The sequence below is a fragment of the Nicotiana tabacum genome, chromosome 19 (assembly GCF_000715075.1).
Source record: "Nicotiana tabacum cultivar K326 chromosome 19, ASM71507v2, whole genome shotgun sequence".
Lineage (NCBI taxonomy): Eukaryota > Viridiplantae > Streptophyta > Magnoliopsida > Solanales > Solanaceae > Nicotiana > Nicotiana tabacum.
Genome location: NC_134098.1, coordinates 20,858,281 through 20,868,906, shown reverse-complemented (window position 1 = coordinate 20,868,906; position 10,626 = coordinate 20,858,281). Strand labels below are relative to the sequence as shown.

At 37.1% G+C, this 10,626-nt stretch overlaps 1 long non-coding RNA gene across 1 annotated transcript; it reads right to left on the bottom strand.

Moving 5' to 3' along the window:
• Positions 1-2,743: 2,743 nt before the first annotated feature.
• LOC107790803 (uncharacterized) lies at positions 2,744-5,190 on the bottom strand. Its single transcript, XR_012703220.1, has 2 exons — positions 4,895-5,190; positions 2,744-4,065 (listed from the first exon to the last, which is right to left on the bottom strand). It is a non-coding gene; the product is annotated as an uncharacterized LOC107790803 (long non-coding RNA).
• Positions 5,191-10,626: the final 5,436 nt, after the last annotated feature.

The window sequence follows — 10,626 nt, the reverse complement described above, 5'->3', positions numbered from 1 at the left end:
TCTAAGGGGGGAAGGATGTTACATCTTGCTTTTTATACGATTAAAGTTTCGTCTTCAGCTAATTGACATAGACTCAGGAATGAGATTTTCTTGAGATTATAAGCATTTATGCTATTTATAACAAGCAATAAGTACGTGCCGTAAAAGATAAAGGGTAAACGAATCAAAGAAAATGAGTTTTATTGAAGGTTGTTGATTTGAGATACAATACGGTCCGAGCGATAATACCGGTATTTATGGACTAGTGCCATACAAGGTACTACATGATCATGATAGTAAAGTGTACAAGGTATATTAAAAGTGAGTAGTATTTTAAGTAAGTTGATATAATTCTTAATTATATGGTTAATTGGTTAATTATTGGGTAATGGGATATTACCTGATTAATTAGGTATATATTGGATAAGGATTAAATGGCATGACGTGGAAGCCCCCCATTCAAATTAAGTGACTCACAATCTTGATTGAAAGGTGGCCATCTAAAGTAATATACATATGACACTTACGTGTAAGACATTTAGTAAGTTTGGCTTCATTTGGAATTAAAATAATCAAGTAAGAAATCATATAACCTTCTTCCTAATTCAAACATTTCAAAACAGACGCTAAACTCAATCCAACAAGTTTTCAACAAAATTTCTTGCAACAAAACAATTCCAACGAGAATTATTAGCACCTTAGCAATGAAAGATTTTGCGGTTCTAAAGGAGTACAGTGCAACCTTATCCAAGAATATTATATGGATTTTTCCCTACTCCAGGTATGTTAAGGCTAAGCCCTTCCTTCATTTTGGCATGATCTCGTAATTACATGTGTTTAATAACAAGGCATAAAGAGAAGTTCATATTCTGTTGAGGTAAGTAGGATTACTAACCATAGTTAGCTAAGGTGGTTAAGAGGAGCGTTAGCTAACTTATTAGAGTGGTTAGTTAGAAAGTTAGTTAGGAGGACAGTATTACAGTATTTTCATTACCATCGAGCTATAATCGATGGACAGGCCCATATTGGGCAACCTCTGATCAGATGGTAAGTTATATACCGAGCCTACTGTGGCCGAGCGCCTATGAGCGAGCCCAGTTGGCCGAGATACAGAGCCTAGTATGGCCGAGCGCCTATGAGCGAGCCTACTACGGCAGAGCAATTATATATATATACCGAGCCTTATAGGGCCGGACAGCTATTATACCGAGCCTTATAAGGCCGGACAACTATTCTACTTACTATATTGAGAGAGTTGAGTCACTATCAGCAGGTGGGCATATATTCAAATTATCTTTGACTCCCAGTTACTTTCAGCTATTATTATTATAAGTTTAGTTTCAGCTTTTAGTTATATTATTGCCTTGCATACTCGTTACATTATTTCGTACTGACGTCCCTTTTTCTGGGGACATTGCATTTCATGTGTGCAGGTTCAGATAGACAGACGGGTAGACCTCCTCAGTAGGTGTTGCCCGAGTTCAGCTTTATCGGTAAGCTCCACATCCTTCGGAGTTGTCGGGTCTAGAGTTTTGTATACATTATGTATACATATGTATATAGGTTATGGATAGGTCGGGGCCATGTTCCGATCTCAATACATCCATCAGTAGAGGCTTATAGACGTTTCCTGTCAGTTAGTGCAGTATGTTGGGCTTGTAGGCCTTGTATGTATAATATGTTGGTTTGTCAGCTGTAGTAGCGATGACGGCTTTGTCGGGCCCGCCTTATATTGATCTTTAGCCAGTAGTAGTTTTCGTTCCGTTTTATATTTTGCTTTGCAAATCGTCTTGCAATATGTGGCCCCATGGCCAAAGGATGACATTATATGTTCAGAGTCCCTTTGTCGCAAGTTGATACGCAAGGATAGATAAGGCATCGGGTGCCGGTCATGCCCCCCGGGTTTGGGGCGTGACAAAAGAAATACCCCTTCACTTTCTAGATTGAACAAGACTCACCATTTCATTTTGTACACACTCGGGGTAAGTTATTGACATCACGGGACATACACAGAATATCAACGAAAATATTACCCACACATTGACATACTACTTACTCAGGACCGGATTTATCTCTGCTCTCTAATCAAAGCGCTTGAGACAATTCAAGAATTTATAGCACATACACACAAGTTACTCATTACATGCTCTCAGAATTAAGGCACTCACTAAACTTAGGCATACAAATCAGAAAAAGTTCCTCCAATTTTCACAACGACACCGGATTCTCTACTCCTAAAAAATAGAAACTAACTACACCTTGTTCAAGAATTGGCCCTTGAAAAACAAACACAGCACAACAACCAAAGGGTTGTTACTACAGTACCTATAGGGGTGGCAAGCGGGTAGGTCAGACATGGTCGGGTCAAAAATGGGTAATACAAAAATGAGTAAATTATCCGATTTGACCCATATTTAATATGGATAGAAAATGGGTTAACCGGCGGATAATATAGATATCACCCCGAGTTTAATTTTTTGGAAGTATAAAAGTGAAACCCATTGGTTATCCATTTTTTTAGTGGATAATATGGATCTTATGCATATTAGATCCATTTTTAAAAAATTCATTATCCAACTCATTATTTAGTGGATAATATGAAAGGATAACTATTCTTTTATCCATTTTGCCACCACTAACTACCTATAAAATAAAATATAAAATAAAAGGCGTATTTTAAGTTTTTTGAATTTTTTGTATTTTAAAATAAACTTAGCTACTAACATGAAATAACAAAATACTAACTATTACATGCCAATTAGAATTTAGAGTTATCATTAAAGGCCATATAATCTAATAAAGAAAGAAACAAGTCAAAACAAAGGTATGTGACAAACAAAAACAAAGTAATAACAAACCATTAGGAGTTACCCACCCCAAACCTAAGAAAAAGCATTGTCCTCAATCCAAAGTAAAAAGAACAAGAGTGTAAAAGTGACTCTCCGAGGCCCCGGGCCTAGTCATTGGCACCATTAGAAGTGCTAGAAAGCTCATCATCTGATGCCATAGAGTTGACATCCTCATCATATGGCAATATACCACCTTACTCCAGTCGTAGAAACTGCCGAGTATAGTAGAAAGAGGAGACTGCAGTTCTAACTCTGCAATATCCATCTCCTCATCCTGCTCATGAGGCCACATATCGACAAACCTGAACTGGATAGGCTCTTCCATACGAGTCATCCTTTGCTACATGGTGATTAGAGAACTCTGTGGACCCACAGTATCATCCATGGTTGTGGTATCACATAACCTCGTAGTCCCATCCAACTCCCTATCATGAAAGGGATCCTCAGGTGCACCATTGCCTGTCAGAAACTTATCTAGCATGCTTGGAAAGAAAAGCCTCTCCGCGCCCTCGTTCTAGACCTTGGCCATATCGGTAAGCATTATCTTCCCCATACTGATCTTCATCTTGGTCATGAATGCAGATACCAAACACATCTGAATGCATGTCACATGGTGTCATAAGATGTGGAAAAAATCCAGACATTGATCAACCTCAATATCATCTTGGCAGGCAGAGACATGTAGCTATGCTACAAAGTAGAATGGAACCTATCTTGGTCCCTATAACAAGTAGCCAAAGATTAGACACCACAAAGTGTATGGCAATAATCCTTGTATAGTGTCCTCCTTAGAAAAGACTCGAGCATTGATGGAAAATTTTCAGGAAACCCCTTAACAAGACTGATATCATGGTACACAAATTCCAGTTGCTTACCCAAATTGGGATGACATACTCTCCATCTAGCTCAAACCCCGGCTCCCAGTTGGTATAAAATTCCTTAACCATGCTTATATTCAATGGGCCCATTATCTGAAATAAATTTTGCATCCACATGTGCTGGATATTGTCATGCAAGGTTGGGTACTTCCGCTCCAACTTCTTCTCATCAATGCCTTGCTCAGGGGTGGGCTCTATCATATCCTTGTTGAGCTGAAACCAATACCTCACATACGGATTCACTAACCAAATAACAAACATGCATGGCACGTAGTCATTTTCTTTCGTTGCAATTTTCTCAATAGGTTGATGCTCAACGGGTGCGGCCCATCTACCTCTCTCGTGGTTACTTAAAGCAACTTTAGAAGTGCTAGTGTTATTACATTTAGCACGACAAGACATTGTACTTACACAAGATAAACATCATCAACAATGACACATAGAATATAAGCACTAACGAGAACTTAGACTACCGCACACTTATTTGTTGGCGCATTCACAAGCAACAATTTTGTGGGGATTCAAACTATCTCATATCAAAATAAGACTAGCTATTCACCGCCACGCCAAGCAAATCGGCATACCAAGACATCACAAAAGCTACCACAACTCGGCAATAAACTACACTAATTTAGACTATAAAATCAAAATAAAGAAGTTATATTGAGCATTACGCAGGACCTGACAAATTTAGAGGTAATAAAGAAACAAAGAGCATCACTTGCACAAGGTGGAGGTCAGTTGGAACTCGGGGACAACATGTCCAAAATCGCAATTGTCAAACATGAACAACCACCCCACACTTAAAAGATTCATCATCCATCTCATAATCAAACAAGTACTACCAAAAACTATGTTCAAAATCACAACTTTATTTCATTCAAGCGTTTAATCGAATACCTAGCATGTATTAGGTTGTAATCACAATGTTCAACCATAAAGTAAGGTGATCTCCACCAATCTCAATATAATTTCAAGTAATACATATCAATATTGTCAACTCAACAAGTGAAACAAAAATACTAAGCAACAGCCTACCAAGAGAGCACAATGTCTACACAAACAAATTAGAAAAGAAATAAAAGAACTAACTAAAAACCAAAATAAAAAGCAGGTTGCCTAGGTTTAGCGGATAAAGGTTGACATAATAAAAATAAAATAGGAGGAAGATATATGAAAAAAATTTACCTTGATAATGGAGGACATTGGATAGAGAGGGGAGAGAGTAGAGGATATTTGGGGAAGTTGAGAGGAATCGAGTGAGAGAATAAAAAGGAGGGGTGGCATCGGGTAAAAGGAGGTGGGGCGTTGGGGTGAGGGGGTCGATTAAGAATTAAAAGTTCCTATCTTTTCTATTCTTTTTTTAAATTTGGACTGAACTGTCTCTGCACGACGGTCCACACGCAGGCCAACATGGTGTGACAAGAGCATTGATTAGTGGTCCTTTTTTACAAAATCCGAAACCTGATGAAGCTCATGACGTGCCACACAGCATGTCAAGCCATTTTCTCTGATGTCCTATATTTTTTCCTACTCTTTTATATTTGATTTCATTCTCGGGTCTTGTCTTTACTCTTCTTCAGATTGAATCATGCTTGTACATACTCCTAAACACATACCATTCATGAAATACAACTAATTGTGACTATAAGAATCAAAACTAAACTAAGAAAGTAGAAAACATGTTAGAAGTAGTTCGGAATTATAGTCATTAGCCTGATTCTCCACTTTCTAGGCTCATTTGAATATGATGCTAGAGGATTTCTTGTCAAATCCTCCAGCAACATTCAATTTGTGCCCATTCGTATTAAAACTCTTAGTTCCCTCTATATTTTGAATTTCAATCGCCCCATACGATGAGTGTTACACCCATATTTTCGTACTTGATAGTACGACGTAAGTCAACTGATGTAAGCTCAGAAATGATATTATATTTGAAAGTAAATAAAGTAAGTTAATCATATTACCATGGAGGTTACAAATTTTTATGATCATGGATAACAAGTACTAAGAGGGTTGAAAGGATTAGAAGCTAAACGAATAGAAAAAAATAAATTTCGTCGAAAGTCGACAAGTTGGGAATGTTATGACATGTACTTTGGGGTGATACTAGGGTTCTTAACATAATAAGAAGGTTATGCTATGAGTTATTTTAGTCTTATGATATTTGTGTGTTACATTTTGAAGTCAAGCGAGTTGTGGAACAAAAGTTGGCAAAGGTCATCACAAGTTATATTCATAATGTACTGAAAATTAGGACAAATGTAGCAGAGTTTTTCTTCTAATATACTTGGAATTACAGAATTACCCACATATAAAATTGAATATCTACGAGTCTAGTTTCTAATGCATTAAACCGTTTGCCAATACGACATCGGAGCAGAGAGATATTCACATTTTTGCGAGACTGAGCAAGCAGCTCCTGATAGGACCCACTTAGGCGGTGGATGACTCTTGAATATTTAAAGGGTTTGGACAGCTTATTTTTTGTCATTTTCGACCAAGGACAGTTCCCAAAGTCTTTCAACACCTCTCTAATAGTCCTCCGTAGTTCCAAGTCGAATCCAAGGTGGTTTTGCCTAGACCTAACCTCAAAAATTAGCCTAAATGAAGAAAAGAGTCTCTATGGTATTGTGATACCATTAAGGGTGCTTGTAAGCTAAGGGAAGCTTTGGTTCGAGTTTGTTCTGATTATGTAAGGTATGTATAACACTTTGTTGCTTGGGCTTAAGCTTATCTATATGTTGGTTAAGTTATTTGGATGAAGAATTACATGTCGTATAAGAAGTTGTTGTCTCTTATTGGACGATTTTGGAGTTGTGTATGGCTGGAAATTATGGAAAATAAGTTTGTTATGATATTGTTAGTATGATTATGTTGGTTTACACGTCAATCTTGTTGAGAAATTGGTAACTAGAAAAGAAATGTCTATAAAGCACATGGAAGTTATCCATAGTATTATTATCTTGTGTTAGGCCATTTCAGGTAACTTTGAAATTGAGTATAAGGTTAAAAATCCTTTAAAAGGTATTGGTTATTATACTGGATATATTACTAAGTTCAAGAATAAATGATAATGGGGTTGAAGGGTGATAAAGGGATTCAATTCGAGCTTGCCGCTCGTCGTGATATGTTGATGACTTGTTAATAAAATATTTTCTACCCTATTGTTGTTGTTGTTCTTATTCTATTGCTCTGGTTATTATTGTTGGTATATGATATTGGAGGAGGTCCTTGTTACTGGGTATATGCTGCCCAAATTTACATAAACGAGCTACTAGTTTAAGTTGTAGACTTAGCCTTTACTCAGCACTTATTTTGAATCTCCTTATGTTATGGTAGATTGAGTTGAGTTGTTTGAAGTATTTCTTAGAAGGTATTAAGGACTCAACAAAGTTAAGGTATGTTAAGGCTATCCCTTATTTCCTTTTGGCATGATCCATATGATACAACGAACGAGCAAACACGCAACTTTCACAAGTGACTCTATTCTTATAAGTACTAGAGATGCCTATGTTATTGATTCCCCATGTGTCCTATTATTATATCGTATGTTCATGGGTCTCGGAAAGTATGTAAGTTGTTAAAGTTTATTTCATGATATTATCGAAACGCATATTGATCTATGACATCCCAAAAGATCTTATAGACTTACTTCATATGCATTGCATTCATTTATACATGTACATTGACCAATAACCAGATGGAATTATATACGTGTATATTATATGTATATGGGGTATGGGGAAAGGTTATGGCATTATATACGCACCACCACCTGATCAGCTGGTATACGTTGATAATTTCACCCACAGAGGCCGAGGTGATATGATGGGATTCCCTCAGAGGCTTGATGACGTTATGTACGCATATACCTACGCATGATATGATATTTATATGCATATGCATGACATTATAAATGTTTCATGATTCACAGAGCTATTCAGACTTACAGGTTGAATTCTTTACTCCATGTTTCTTTCATGTCTTTTATATACTGCTTTTCATGCCTTACATATTCGGTACTTTATTTGTACTGACGTCTCTTTTGCCTGGGGACACTGCGTTGCATGCCTGCGGGTTCCGATAGACAGATTGACAGTCCTCCTAGTAGGCTATCAGCTCAGCGGAAGGTGTTGGTGCACTCCACTTGCACCGGCGTTGCCTATTTGGTTAGTATACTTTGGACATGTATAGATTAGTATGGTAGGGCCCTGTCCCGGCCTTTATGATGTTTATGTACTCTTAGAGGCTTATAGACATATGACATGTATATGGATGATTGTATGGCCTTGTCGTCCTATGTTTTGAGTGTACTGATGGTAGGCTATAATCTCGTGTTTAAGCAACTTATTGCACTCTAATTTACTGCACTTTTATTGTTTTTGAGCTTTAATCGCTAGTGTTTTGTACTTACTGTATTTTTTTATACCTTGTATGAATGATTACGAGCTATGTAGATGTATGGAATGTATTCAAGCTATTTAGAGCTTTGAAGTCTGAGTAAAAGCCCAAGAAATTAAGTCGGTATCGCGTTCGGGGGTCGAAAACTAGATCTGGATATCAAAAAGCGAGGAAATTTCGGTACTCTGAGAAAAGCAAACAGCCGCGGCGCGTAGGGCGGTGCGTGGGGTGCCGAGCTTATACATTTCTCTGCTGCCTGACATATTTCAACTCTCTGGATTTCCCCACTAAGGAGGAGTTGGATGAGCAAAAGCACAAGGAGTTCATAATTCAATCCTCACTCAAGACCCGAGTTTGGATCGTTTTATGTTTTCCTTTACTTTAAACATATTAGTGATGAACTGCTCTATATCTATGGAGTAGTTCTCTTTAGGGTTTGATGGATTTTGTGTGTTTATATTTGTTTGTGGATTATAACTCTAGTTTTATGTATTAAAGCATTGTGGATGATTTAATTATTGCATCTATATTCACTTGTTCATGTAATCGAGAGAGGCATAACTTGTGATATATTTATTTTATATTGTTGGTTGAGTTCATTAATTTTTCTTAGTAATCGAAAAAGGCTAGTTGAATTATAGATTAAACCTAGTTAGGAGGATAATCGAGAGAGGTTCTCCTAAAGACCAATCCACTACGTATTCTTGCATATCTTCACGTGCTTAAATTGGTTCATCTTGTGAGGTTGAGACTTAATCGAGAGAGGAGTTTCTACTAAATGTTTGAAATAATAATTGAATGAATTAGAGAGACTCACTTAAACATTAGAAGTGAATTATCTAGAGTTAGAACCCAAACGATTATCTTGCACTTATCCAGTCAACCCCTATTTTCTCCCACTGATAACTTCCTTGCTTTCCTTTGTTGCGATTGTCATTAGTCAATAGCTTTAGATTCTAAGTTAATTTTAGTATTAATCATATAAATCTAAATTATTGATCATCTTGGATAGCAATCCAGCTACAACCTACGATAATACTGTTTAACTCCAATCCCTATGGATACGATATTATATTATACTATCTTTGACTAGAAAGCATAATTTAAGTGTGTGTTTCGAGCTCGTCATGTATAAATAATCTTTTCGATCCTATAGGCCCGTATTTCACATGTATAAGTTTGTATTCCATGTTGGGTCGTCCTATATCGAGTATTCCCTTATGTTTTATCCTTGTTATCTCATGACAGCCTTTCCGGCTCATTTACCTATGATAGTATGATAAGAAAGATACATTGTGTAGGTACTCGGTAGAGTAAGGCATTGGGTGCCCGTCGCGGCCCATCGATTTGGGTCGTGACAATGAGATATGCTTCACCACAAGTGGTCTAGTCCATCTTGACTTGAATATTTTGAGGAAAAGTCTAAGTCAACTATTCTGTAGTAGAATCTTATCCCTTCATGGAACTCCTTTGGATTAATCAGATAATCCAGCTCGTTCATATGCAACAATCTATTCTCATCTGCAAGACAAAGATCAAGATTAAGTAATTTAATTGCCTAATATACTTTATACTTTATCTTAACTGGTAAATGACACGATTTTTCAAATAGTAACTTATGTGGTGAAGTCCCTATGATTGTTTTAAACACAGTTCTATATGCCCATGGAGCTTCATCTATCTTCATGGACCAATCCTTAGGAGAATCCTACTTGTTTTCTCAATAATTCGTTTAAGCTCACAGTTAGCCACTTTAAGTTGCCTGCCAGTTTGCGTGTGATACGGGATTCCCGTTTTATGAGTTACCCTGTATTTAACTAGAAATATAGATAACTTCTTATTTACAAAATGAGACCCATTATCGTTAATGATGACTCGAGGTGTCCCAAAACGAGTGAATATATTCTTTCTCAAAATTTCACATACCACACGAGCATCATTAGTCTTAGTAGATATTGCCTAAATCTATTTAGAGAAGTAATTAATGGCTGCTAAGATGTATTCATAAGAATGGAATGAATAAAATTGACCCAAAAAGTCAATGCCCCAAACATCAAAAACTTCACATACCAGAATTGAGTTTAGGGGAATCTGATCCTTCTTACTAATATTACCTGCTTTCTGGAAGTTATCAAAAGTAGCAACATAGGCCCGCGTGTCTTTAAACAAAGATGGTCAACTGAAAGTGGCTTCTCAGACCTTTGCTATTGTAGAGCTCTTACCATAGTGCCCTCTAGTTGCTCTCTCATATAAATGAGATAGAATGCGTGTCATCTCCCCTTTTGGTACACATCTTTGATAATGGCATATACACACAATTTAAACAAAAATGGATCATTCCAAAAAATAGTTTTTTACCTCACCTTGAAGCTTCCTCCTCTAGACATAGGAGAGATCAAGAGGTAACCACCCACTAGCCAAAAAGTAGGCTATGGCAGCATAAAAAGGTAGTCTTTCAGAGACCACAATTATAGTGAAAATTGGTTCATCGGGGAACTCTTCCCTTATCTCCACAG